Source organism: Rhipicephalus microplus, unplaced genomic scaffold (genome assembly GCF_043290135.1).
Source record: "Rhipicephalus microplus isolate Deutch F79 unplaced genomic scaffold, USDA_Rmic scaffold_509, whole genome shotgun sequence".
In the NCBI taxonomy this organism is placed as follows: domain Eukaryota; kingdom Metazoa; phylum Arthropoda; class Arachnida; order Ixodida; family Ixodidae; genus Rhipicephalus; species Rhipicephalus microplus.
In genome coordinates, this window is record NW_027465070.1 from 1 (window position 1) to 12,500 (window position 12,500).

The following is a 12,500-nucleotide window of genomic DNA, read 5'->3' on the forward strand; positions in this document are numbered from 1 at the left end:
AACCGGTGTGACGTGGAAGTGACGGGACACGTTCGTAAACCCATCGCGAACCGAGTACGACGCCCTACCAAGTGCGCCCGCAACCCTGTACAGGGTCACATCTTCACAAGGCTGGCAAGCGGCATTCCGCTGCGCGCGTGCGTCGTCCGAGCAGTTGCGTGATAAACGACCGTGTCGAAAGCCCAAACACCGCCGAGGCCAGTCGCCGCCGCCGCAAGGGCAGCCACGCAGCCTGGCGAGAGGCATCGTCTCGTGTAGCGTCGCCCCCGCCCCAACTGGAGTGGCCCAGTTTTTTGAACGGGACGGGAACTGCGAAGCACTTAGACCGACGGCGGACTACGACGAGAACGCCTTAAGCTTCGCCAACGTTTCGCCAACTCGTGCGGGAGACTTTTTCCGCTTCGCGGCAAGTCGTCGCGCCGTGCTCTCCGCATCAACCGCGTACGCAGCGAACCGCAAACGTCGGGCGCAGCCTCCTCACCTCCCTGCGCTTTGCGCGCGAACGTTCCCTGTTCGCGCGGCAAAGCCTGGAGGAGGCACGGCCCCGCAGCGTGTTCGAGCGCCCGGTCTACGGGACACCCTGCTTACTTCGAGGGCAACAAGCGCAACGCAAGGCTGCGATCTCGCGCACTTTGCGCACGGCTGGAGAAGCTTTGCTGGCCGGCTTTCGCTCCTCGTGTTTACCGTGCGTTAAAGTTGCGCGTCCGTGGCTCTCGCAGCTCTTGCGCGCCCGGTCGCAGAGAGGAGTACGCAACCTCGACCGCACTTTCCCTGCAGGCTTCCTTCCGACTCGAAGTCCTGCGGCGGTCTCAACGAGGTGCCACATCCTCAATGCAGTCGGTCGCCCCCGTTTCGGTTGGGCTCTGGCACGACGGTCGCCACCGTCTCGCCCTTGAGTGGCCGCTGTTGGCGCTCGCTGTGAGGTGTTCAGCGTGCTGTCCGTGTTGCCGACGCGGTCAAAACGAGTCGACGGCTCACGTTCCCTTGTGCGCCGAAGGCTCTCTTGATATGTGATCCGACCCTCAGACAGACGAAGCCAAGGGAAGACCCAAGGCCGCAATGTGCGTTCAAAGAATCAGTGCTCAGTGTGTCCTGCAATTCACACCAAGTCTCGCAGCTGGCTGCGTTCTTCATCGACCCGAGAACCGAGTGATCCACCGCTTAGAGTCGTGAAAAAGTGTTTGTTCAATTCCGTACAGTCAAAACCAAACGTTTCTGGCACTCGGCCAAACAGTGGCCAAGAAGGGCGCTTTTCAGCGCACGCTTGGACTCCAAAACTCTGCCGCGCCTTTTTCGGCTGCCGCAAATCGAGCAAACGGTGTGTTTCGGACGGCGTTTCGCTTCCGCTACTTGCGAGTGCTTTCGTGGTCCACCCCTCTATAAATACTCGGGAGGCGTCGAAGCCGGTTCTCCAAGCCGGACCCGTAGGTATCGTTGTGTGCTCGCTCTCATTGGCCCGCCTAACCAGAAAATGCCTGCGGTACACCCATTTGGATAAGAGTGCACGCAGATGCGGGCCTCGACGGCTACACATTTCCTCGGGCGGCCGCCTCCCGGCCTCCGTGGAGCGCGGGATGCACGGTCCCATCGACAAGCCTCTCCCGTTTTTACCGTGGCGTCGCGGTTCACCACGGCGGGCGGGTCGGTCTCCTCCGCATAAAAAGGGGGACCCCCGCTTTTTGTTCCACGAAATCGCACAAGCTTTTTTCGCATCCACGGTTTGCCACCGCACACCAAAATGCCGATCCGGCTGCCTACTTTAGCCAACAGGTGGAGCCAGGCGCGCCGTACTTGCGCGGCACTTCCCACGTCCACCGAAGTCGGTGCCAAGGACCACTTTCGGCGCCGGAGCCGCGTACGAGCCTACTCGAGGCGGAAGAACGAAGCCAGCAAGGGCCTGGCCGCAAGTGCGTTCAATTGTCGGGACGTCCAAGTCCCTCGTTCTTCCGTGCTTCCTCTTTCGGCAAGTCGTTGCGGCACCTTCCCAAAGCGCGCAGACCCGCTAATCGCGACGAGCGCGACGTGGCCGTGCCGCCTTTCCCTCGGCAGCAAGCAAAACGCCTGGCAACGTCGACGCTCCCCTAACCGCGATCTCGCACCGTGTTTCGTGTGGCGAATTCAAAAGCCGGCCGGCGCTGCTGCAACCATTACGGTCGGTACGCATACGCCGCGGAGGGCGGGACGGTCATCGGAGCGTGCGGTTCCTCCATCGAGTACTGCGCACCTCGGCCGTCGCATCGCCGTGCCATGACCGGCCGCGCGTCAACGCGAACCGGTGCCAGCGAGATCCCTCGCCTGCAAGAACCGACCGGCAGCCTCCGTCACCCGAGGACGCGGAGGCGCTTGCCGCGGACGGCGGGACGGTATGCACTGGTGCACAGCGGACCCGTCACATCGCCAGTTCCTTGACCGACCGCCGACGCTTGTGCCGTTCCTCTCGTACTTGGCAGTCGCCGCGCGATTGTCGGGTCTCGTTCTTGCACGCTCGAACGGTCGGGAGGGCACTCGGCTGGCGTTTCGGGAACGCGCAGCCTCGCCTTCTACCGACGTAACCACGACTCGCCGTTCGCGCTCCGCCGCTCCTGTTTACAGTACTAGGCGGTCCCGCAGCGGTCGGGTCGCGCATTTCGAGCGCTTCGAGCCACGGTGCAGTGGCGGGTCGAAAGCCGACCTATGAGTGCGTTGCGCCGTTTGTACCCGCGTCCGCCACCTGGCCGACCGTCCAAGGTCGCGGTGTTGGCGTCCGCTGGGCGCAACAATTTGTCACGGGGTGCCGCTCCACATTCAGGCAGCCCCGTGGGGAAAAGCCGACCCCGCGTCCAAACGGGGTCAGCGGCAGAAAGTGTCGGGCGCAGACGCAGCTGAGGCGCTCACCCTTCACAATCCGTTAATGATCCTTCCGCAGGTTCACCTACGGAAACCTTGTTACGACTTTTACTTCCTCTAAATGATCAAGTTTGGTCATCTTTCCAACAGACCGGCGCAACCGAAAGGCCGCGCCGGACATCGGTCCGAAGACCTCACTAAATCATTCAATCGGTAGTAGCGACGGGCGGTGTGTACAAAGGGCAGGGACGTAATCAACGCGAGCTTATGACTCGCGCTTACTGGGAATTCCTCGTTCAAGGGGAACAATTGCAAGCCCCTATCCCAATCACGAAAGAAGTTCCACGGGTTACCCAGTCTTTTCAGACAGGGATAAAGACACGCTGCTTCCTTCAGTGTAGCGCGCGTGCGGCCCCGGACATCTAAGGGCATCACAGACCTGTTATTGCTCTGTTTCGTGCGGCTAGGAGCCGCTTGTCCCTCTAAGAAGGTTGTAAGGTGCTGGGAACCCCGCACCTATTTAATAGGCTAGAGTCTCGTTCGTTATCGGAATTAACCAGACAAATCGCTCCACCAACTAAGAACGGCCATGCACCACCATCCACCGAATCAAGAAAGAGCTCTCAATCTGTCAATCCTCCCAGTGTCCGGGCCGGGTAAGTTTTCCCGTGTTGAGTCAAATTAAGCCGCAGGCTCCACTCCTGGTGGTGCCCTTCCGTCAATTCCTTTAAGTTTCAGCTTTGCAACCATACTTCCCCCGGAACCCAAATACTTTGGTTTCCCGGAAGCTGCCCGCCGAGTCATTTGAGTAACTCAGGCGGATCGCTGGTTGGCATCGTTTATGGTCAGAACTAGGGCGGTATCTGATCGCCTTCGAACCTCTGACTTTCGTTCTTGATCAATGAAAACATTCTTGGCAAATGCTTTCGCAGTAGTTCGTCTTGCGACGGTCCAAGAATTTCACCTCTAGCGCCGCAATACGAATGCCCCCGTCCGTCCCTCTTAATCATTACCTCGTATTCCAAAAACCAACAGAACAGAAACGAGGTCTTGTTCTATTATTCCATGCAAGTTTATTCAGGCGACTCGCCTGCGTTGAGCACTCTAATTTTTTCAAAGTAAAAGCACCGGCCATCTCGAGGCACACAATGAAGTGCACCAAGAAAGAACCGGCATGATGTTCAGTCCGAGCCGTCGCATCGGGTAGATGCACTACTCGTCTGGAACTGAGATCCAACTACGAGCTTTTTAACCGCAGCAGCTTTAGTATACGCTATTGGAGCTGGAATTACCGCGGCTGCTGGCACCAGACTTGCCCTCCAATTGATCCTCGTTAAAGGATTTAGAGTGTACTCATTTCAATTACGGGGCCTCAAAAGAGTCCCGTATTGTTATTTTTCGTCACTACCTCCCCGTGCCGGGAGTGGGTAATTTGCGCGCCTGCTGCCTTCCTTGGATGTGGTAGCCGTTTCTCAGGCTCCCTCTCCGGAATCGAACCCTGATTCTCCGTTACCCGTAACAACCATGGTAAGCAAGTAACCTACCATCGAAAGTTGATAAGGCAGACACTTGAAAGAAACGTCGCCGGCTCGTGGCCATGCGATCAGCACAAAGTTATCCAGAGTCACCACACAATACGGGCCGAAACCCGATCGATCTTGGTCTAATAAAAGCACCCGTTACCCAAAGGGCTCCAGGCTCACTGCATGTATTAGCTCTAGAATTGCCACAGTTATCCAAGTAGGAAGAAACGATCTAAGGAACCATAACTGATTTAATGAGCCATTCGCGGTTTCGCCTTATTTCGGCATGTACTTAGACATGCATGGCTTAATCTTTGAGACAAGCATATGATTACTGGCAGGATCAACCAGGTAATCGTTCGACTGCGCGTCCGTCCTCGCCCTCGGCGGGCCGGACGCAGTCTGTGTGCGGCGGAGGCCACCTTCAGGCGCCCCAACACGCTTATTTTGCACTCCGAGATGACGGCGTTCGAGCTCGCTACGGCACAACCTTCCCGAAAGACGAGTGGGAGCCGTGCGGCAAGAAGCACGTTCATGCTCGCTCTTTTTCGTTGCATCGACTCGGTCGCGCCGTGCGGGTTGCCCAAGCCCGCTGCACTGTCGGTGGACCGGCCGGAACTAGCAACGGAGCCGAGACTGCAAAGCCGCCAGACGACGGGTCACGCCCGCGTCTTCGGCGCTTTCGCATCTGAATCGCCCGAGGACGACACGGAACACACCTCGATATCGTGGTAAAACGGCACCGTCCGACAACCAGCCCCTAACGCATCAAGCGGATGAGGCTGCAGACGACTGCCGTGGATTCCCCTGGAGCAGACCCGAGGACACGCTTGACGAGGCCGAAGCCCGCCGCATATCAGACACCCGGTCGCTTTCGCGTACGCCGCTCACGAGAACCCCCACATAATAGCAGCGATAAGTACCCAGACCTCCTTGGGCCCTAATACGAGCGTACTCGAGAAAATTTCACCGCGGGTGTGCCCCGAAACGTGTGGCATGTTGAGCGTGCCACAAGTCTACGTCGCTCTCAAACCCGCCGAGGTCGTAGAATTTGCGACCCTACTCACGAAATTCCCACCGAGGATACGGCCGCAAACGTACCGCACCTTGGGTAGGCCACGAGTTTGTGCAACACTACGCTGACGGCACAGCACCGAGGTCGTGCGCGCACGCACGGGAAAATTCCGCCGCGGTTTCTGCCGAAAACGTGAGGCACCACGACTCTCCGCAAGTTCGCGTCGACTGCGAAAGACCGAAGTCGTGAACGACGTGTCCGCTACTCGCCGCCGACACGCTGGACACCAAACGTACAACGACTCGACGGCGTCGTAGAGGCCCACGACGCGGTTTTCCTTAACGACGTCTCGGCGTGGCACCGACAGGTTAGAACGGCCGACCAACGTTCCCTGTCCGCCGTTCGGCTCAGTCGAAGGGCTCGGCGACTTCGGCAACGCTGCGAAGCCGCACGGTGACGCACGCCATGTCCCCATTTTTTTTTTTCTTTCTGCGTCTGCCGGGGTGCCCCTATAATAGCAGCGATAAGCACCCAGACCGCCGTGGGTCGCTCGCCCCGGCTGACGTGGTTTTTCGTACTCCTGCGGCGGTCGCCGTCAAGCACGTCCAAATACGCTACTTTCGTGGGCGCATTCACGCTCTTTCGCTTCGCCGGAGTGCCAGCACTCACTCTGCCAAAAACGGCGAACATCCGAGCGGCGGTTCCCACTTTTGCGTCGGCGTCGCAAACCCCGCCCCGGCAGACGAGGTTTGCCGTACTCGTGCGACGGTGGCCGGCGGGCACGTCGAAAGACGCCGATATCGTGCGCGAATTGGCGCACCTTGGCTTCACCGGAGTGCCGCCACTGACTCCTCCAAAAACGGCGAAGATCCGAGCGGCGCTTCCCACTTTCGCATCGGCGTCCCGAACTCCGCCCCGGCTGACGCGGTTTACCGTACTCGTGCGACGGTCGCCGGCGAGCACGTGGAAAGACGCCGATATCGTGCCCGAATCGGCTCCGTTCGGCTTCGCCGGAGTGCCAGCACTGGCTCGGCGAAAGACGACGAACATCCGAGCGACGGTTCTCACTATTGCGTACGCGTCGCAAACCCCGCCCCGGCAGACGCACTTTGCCGTACTCGTGCGACGGTCGCCGGCGAGCACGTAGAAAGACGCCGATATCGTGCCGGAATCGGCCCCGTTTGGCTTCGCCGGAGTGCCAGCACTCACTCGGCCACAAACGGCGAACATCCGAGCGGCGGTTCCCACTTAGCCGTCGGCGTCCCGAACTCCGCCCCGGCAGACGCGGTTGCCGAGCTCGTGCGACTAGCGACCGCGAAGCCGTCTCGCGACGCCGCTTTCGTGCGCGGCTCCCACTGCGACCTGGGTCACCCGAGGTCGACGAGCAAAAAAGAATGTCGAAAAAAATTTTTTTTTTTTTTGCGTCTGCCGGGGTGCCCCTATAATAGCAGCGATAAGCACCCAGACCGCCATGGGTCGCTCGCCCCGGCTGACGTGGTTTTTCGTTTTCCTGCGGTGGTCGTCGTCAAGCACGTCCAAACACGCCACTTTCGTGGGCGCATTCGCGCTCTTTCGCTTCGCCGGAGTGCCAGCACTCACTCTGCCAAAAACGGCGAACATCCGAGCGGCGGTTCCCACTTTTGCGTCGGCGTCGCAAACCCCGCCCCGGCAGACGAGGTTTGCCGTACTCGTGCGACGGTGGCCGGCGGGCACGTCGAAAGACGCCGATATCGTGCGCGAATTGGCGCACCTTGGCTTCACCGGAGTGCCGCCACTGACTCCTCCAAAAACGGCGAAGATCCGAGCGGCGCTTCCCACTTTCGCATCGGCGTCCCGAACTCCGCCCCGGCTGACGCGGTTTACCGTACTCGTGCGACGGTCGCCGGCGAGCACGTGGAAAGACGCCGATATCGTGCCCGAATCGGCTCCGTTCGGCTTCGCCGGATTGCCAGCACTGGCTCGGCGAAAGACGACGAACATCCGAGCGACGGTTCTCACTATTGCGTACGCGTCGCAAACCCCGCCCCGGCAGACGCACTTTGCCGTACTCGTGCGACGGTCGCCGGCGAGCACGTAGAAAGACGCCGATATCGTGCCGGAATCGGCCCCGTTTGGCTTCGCCGGAGTGCCAGCACTCACTCGGCCACAAACGGCGAACATCCGAGCGGCGGTTCCCACTTAGCCGTCGGCGTCCCGAACTCCGCCCCGGCAGACGCGGTTGCCGAGCTCGTGCGACTAGCGACCGCGAAGCCGTCTCGCGACGCCGCTTTCGTGCGCGGCTCCCACTGCGACCTGGGTCACCCGAGGTCGACGAGCAAAAAAGAATGTCGAAAAAAATTTTTTTTTTTTTTTTGCGTCTGCCGGGGTGCCCCTATAATAGCAGCGATAAGCACCCAGACCGCCATGGGTCGCTCGCCCCGGCTGACGTGGTTTTTCGTTTTCCTGCGGTGGTCGTCGTCAAGCACGTCCAAACACGCCACTTTCGTGGGCGCATTCGCGCTCTTTCGCTTCGCCGGAGTGCCAGCACTCACTCTGCCAAAAACGGCGAACATCCTAGTGGCGGTTCCCACTTTTGCGTCGGCGTCGCCAACCCCGCCCCGGCATACGCGGTTTGCCGTACTCGTGCGGCGGTGGCCGGCGGGCACGTCGAAAGACACCGATATCGTGCGCGAGTCGATGCTTCTTGGTCTCGCAGGAGGGCCGCCACTCACTCCTGCAAAAACGGCGAAGATCCGAGCGGCGCTTCCCACTTTTTCGTCGGCGTCGCAAACCTCGCCCCGGCAGACGCGCTTTGCCGTACTCGTGCGACGGTCGCCGGCGAGCACGTCGAAATACGCCGATATCGTGCCCGAATCGGCCCCGTTTCGCTTCGCCGGAGTGCCAGCACTCGCTCGGCCAAAGACGACGAACATCCGAGCGACGGTTCCCACTATTGCGTACGCGTCGCGAACCCCGCCCCGGCAGACGCGGTTTGCCGTACTCGTGCGGCGGTGGCCGGCGGGCACGTCGAAAGACGCCGATATCGTGCACGAATTGGCGCTCCTTGGCTTCACCGGAGTGCCAGCACTCACTCGGCCAAAAACGGCGAACATCCGAGCAGCGGTACCCACTTAGCCGTCGGCATCCCGAACTCCGCGCCGGCTGACGCGGTTGCCGAGCTCGTGCGACTAGCGACCGCGAACGCGTCTCGCGACGCCGCTTTCGTGCGCGGCTCCCATTGCGACCTGGGTTACCCGAGCTCGACCAGCAAAAAAGAAGGTCGAAAATTTTTTTTTTTTTTTCTGCGTCTGCCGGGGTGCCCCTATAATAGCAGCGATAAGCACCCAGACCGCCGTGTGTCGCTCGCCCCGGCTGACGTGGTTTTTCGTACTCCTGCAGCGGTCGCCGTCACGCACGTCCAAATACGCCACTTTCGTGGGCGCATTCGCGCTCTTTCGCGTCGCCGGAGTGCCAGCACTCACTCTGCCAAAAACGGCCAACATCCGAGCGGCGGTTCCCACTTTTGCGTCGGCGTCGTAAACCCCGCCCCGGCAGACGCGGTTTGCCCTACTCGTGCGACGGTCGCCGGCGAGCGCGTCGAAAGACGCCGATATCGTGCGCTAATTGGCGCTCCCTGGCTTCTCCGGAGTGCCGCCACTCACTCCTCCAAAAACGGCGAAGATCCGAGCGGCGTTCTCCACTTTCGCATCGGCGTCCCGAACTCCGCCCGGGCTGACGCGGTTTACCGTACTCGTGCGACGGTCGCCGGCGGGCACGTCGAAAGACGCCGATATCGTGCCGTAATCGGCCCCGTTTGGCTTCGCCCGTGTGCCAGCACTCACTCGGCCAAAAACGGCGAACATCCGAGCAGCGTTTCCCACTTTCGCATCGGCGTCCCGAAGCCCGCCCCGGCAGACGCGGTTTGCCCTACTCGAGCGACGGTCGCCGGCGATCACGTCGAAAGGCGCCGAATTCGTGCACGAATCGATGCTTCTTGGTCTCGCAGGAGGGCCGCCACTCACTCCTGCAAAAACGGCGAAGATCCGAGTTGCGCTTCCCACTTTTTCGTCGGCGTCCCGAACTACGCCCCGGCTGACGCGGTTTACCGTACTCGTGCGACGGTCGCCGGCGGGCACTTCAAAATACGCCGATTTCGTGGGCGCATTCACGCTGTTTCGCTTCCCCGGAGTGCCAACACTCACTCTGCCGAAAGCGGCGATCATCCGAGCGGCGGTTCCCACTTTTGCGTCGGCTTCGCAAACGGCGCCCCGGCAGACGCGCTCGTGCGACGTACTCGTGCGACGGTCGCCGGCGAGCACGTCGAAAGACGCCGATATCGTGCTCGAATCGACCCCGTTTCGCTTCGCCGGAGTGCTGCCAGTCACGGCGCAGAAAACGGCGAACAAGTGTTTTTTTTTTTTTTTTTCCTAGAATTTGTGTTATAGAAGGCACATTTGATATCGGACGATAATTTTCAACTTTATCACGCGCACCGATTTTCGTGTAGAGGTTTGCAAGTTTATGGGAATTTCTCCACTTGGAATAATGCGATTTAGTAGTACTACGAGAACTTCATGGATGTACTCAAGGGTACGGGGCAAGTCAGTTACGTCAACACCTGCAGATTTTTTACACTTCAAACTGAAAATTGTTGGTTGTGAGTCCTCGTGTGATATTAAAGGCCGATTCGCTAACACATAGAACAAAGAAAGAAAGGAAGAAAAAACGCCCGCGCTCGCTCAAGAAACCTGGGTTCGCAACAAGTGGCAACAACAAGCAACCGAGCGAGTGCGCCAAAACCCGTGGCGGCCGAACAAACGCGAAGTCCCAACCGCGTCAGCCGGGGCGGCACGGGACAGGAAAAATCACTTCAGCCGGGGCGGCGGGGCACCGAATAAACCTCGTCACCTCGTCGCAGGATAAAAGAGGAAACAAAAAGTCTAAACAGCGTCTGCTGGAGCGAATGCGTAATAAAACAACAACAACAACAAAAAAAAAAACACCCGCGCTCAAGAAGTCTGCAATCACCACAAAAGGCGACTGTGACCGAGCAGCGTCAGCCGGGGCCGTGCGGAAACGGAAAAACCGCGACTACCGGGGCGTCGAGGCACCGAAAAATCCACTTCAGCCGCGGCGAAAAAAAAAACAAAAAGAAAGACGGAGGGGGGGGGGGGAACCACGTCTGCCGGGGCGAAGGAAAAAAAAAAAACGCGTCTGCCGGGGCGAGCCCGGGTGCGGCACCACCGGGAAAACTGTGGCAAACAGACATGGCGATCGAGTGAGTGGGCCGCCAGCCAGGCTCAGCCAAAAAGTGCAAAGTCCGAACTGCGTCAGCCGGGGCGGCAAAAACCACGTCAGCCGGGGCGGCGCAAAAAACCGCGTCTGCCGGGGCGGCACGAAACCGCGTCAGCCGGGGCGGCGCGAAAACTGCGTCAGCCGGGGCGAAAGAAAAAAAAAAAAAAACGCGTCTGCCGGGGCGAGCCCGGGTGCGGCACCACCGGGAAAACTGTGGCAAACAGACATGGCGATCGAGTGAGTGGGCCGCCAGCCAGGCACAGCCGAAAAGTGCAAAGTCCGAACCGTGTCAGCCGGGGCGGCAAAAAACCGCGTCAGCCGGGGCGGCGCAAAAAACCGCGTCTGCCGGGGCGGCACGAAACCGCGTCTGCCGGGGCGGCGCGAAAACTGCGTCAGCCGGGGCGAGCCCGGGTGCGGCACCACCGGGAAAACTGTGGCAAACAGACATGGCGATCGAGTGAGTGGGCCGCCAGCCAGGCTCAGCCAAAAAGTGCCAAGTCCGAACTGCGTCAGCCGGGGCGGCAAAAAACCGCGTCAGCCGGGGCGGCGCAAAAAACCGCGTCTGCCGGGGCGGCGCGAAAACCGCGTCTGCCGGGGCGGCGCGAAAACTGCGTCAGCCGGGGCGAAAGAAAAAAAAAAACGCGTCTGCCGGGGCGAGCCCGGGTGCGGCACCACCGGGAAAACTGTGGCAAACAGACATGGCGATCGAGTGAGTGGGCCGCCAGCAAGGCTCAGCCAAAAAGTGCTAAGTCCGAACTGCGTCAGCTGGGGCGGCAAAAAACCGCGTCTGCCGGGGCGGCACGAAACCGCGTCAGCCGGGGCGGCGCGAAAACCGCGTCTGCCGGGGCGGCACGAAACCGCGTCAGCCGGGGCGGCGCGAAAACTGCGTCAGCCGGGGCGAGCCCGGGTGCGGCACCACCGGGAAAACTGTGGCAAACAGACATGGCGATCGAGTGAGTGGGCCGCCAGCCAGGCACAGCCGAAAAGTGCTAAGTCCGAACTGCGTCAGCCGGGGCGGCAAAAACCGCGTCAGCCGGGGCGGCGCGAAAACCGCGTCTGCCGGGGCGGCACGAAACCGCGTCAGCCGGGGCGGCGCGAAAACTGCGTCAGCCGGGGCGAGCCCGGGTGCGGCACCACCGGGAAAACTGTGGCTAACAGACATGGCGATCGAGTGAGTGGGCCACCAGCCAGGCTCAGCCAAAAAGTGCTAAGTCCGAACTGCGTCAGCCGGGGCGGCAAAAACCGCGTCAGCCGGGGCGGCGCAAAAAACCGCGTCTGCCGGGGCGGCACGAAACCGCGTCAGCCGGGGCGGCGCGAAAACTGCGTCAGCCGGGGCGAAAGAAAAAAAAAAAACGCGTCTGCCGGGGCGAGCCCGGGTGCGGCACCACCGGGAAAACTGTGGCAAACAGACATGGCGATCGAGTGAGTGGGCCGCCAGCCAGGCACAGCCGAAAAGTGCCAAGTCCGAACTGCGTCAGCCGGGGCGGCAAAAAACCGCGTCAGCCGGGGCGGCGCAAAAAACCGCGTCTGCCGGGGCGGCACGAAACCGCGTCAGCCGGGGCGGCGCGAAAACTGCGTCAGCCGGGGCGAGCCCGGGTGCGGCACCACCGGGAAAACTGTGGCAAACAGACATGGCGATCGAGTGAGTGGGCCGCCAGCCAGGCTCAGCCAAAAAGTGCCAAGTCCGAACTGCGTCAGCCGGGGCGGCGCAAAAAACCGCGTCTGCCGGGGCGGCGCGAAAACCGCGTCTGCCGGGGCGGCGCGAAAACTGCGTCAGCCGGGGCGAAAGAAAAAAAAAACGCGTCTGCCGGGGCGGCAAAAAACCGCGTCTGCCGGGGCGGCACGAAACCGCGTCAGCCGGG

The 12,500-nt window shown here is 60.8% G+C and overlaps 2 non-coding genes across 2 annotated transcripts; both read right to left on the minus strand.

Moving 5' to 3' along the window:
* Positions 1-1,016: 1,016 nt before the first annotated feature.
* Positions 1,017-1,169, minus strand: LOC142794823 (5.8S ribosomal RNA). Its single transcript, XR_012892646.1, has one exon. It is a non-coding gene; the product is annotated as a 5.8S ribosomal RNA (ribosomal RNA).
* A 1,719-nt stretch (positions 1,170-2,888) lies between these two features.
* LOC142794834 (small subunit ribosomal RNA) lies at positions 2,889-4,703 on the minus strand. The gene has a single exon (XR_012892656.1). It is a non-coding gene; the product is annotated as a small subunit ribosomal RNA (ribosomal RNA).
* Between the last annotated feature and the right edge of the window lie 7,797 nt (positions 4,704-12,500).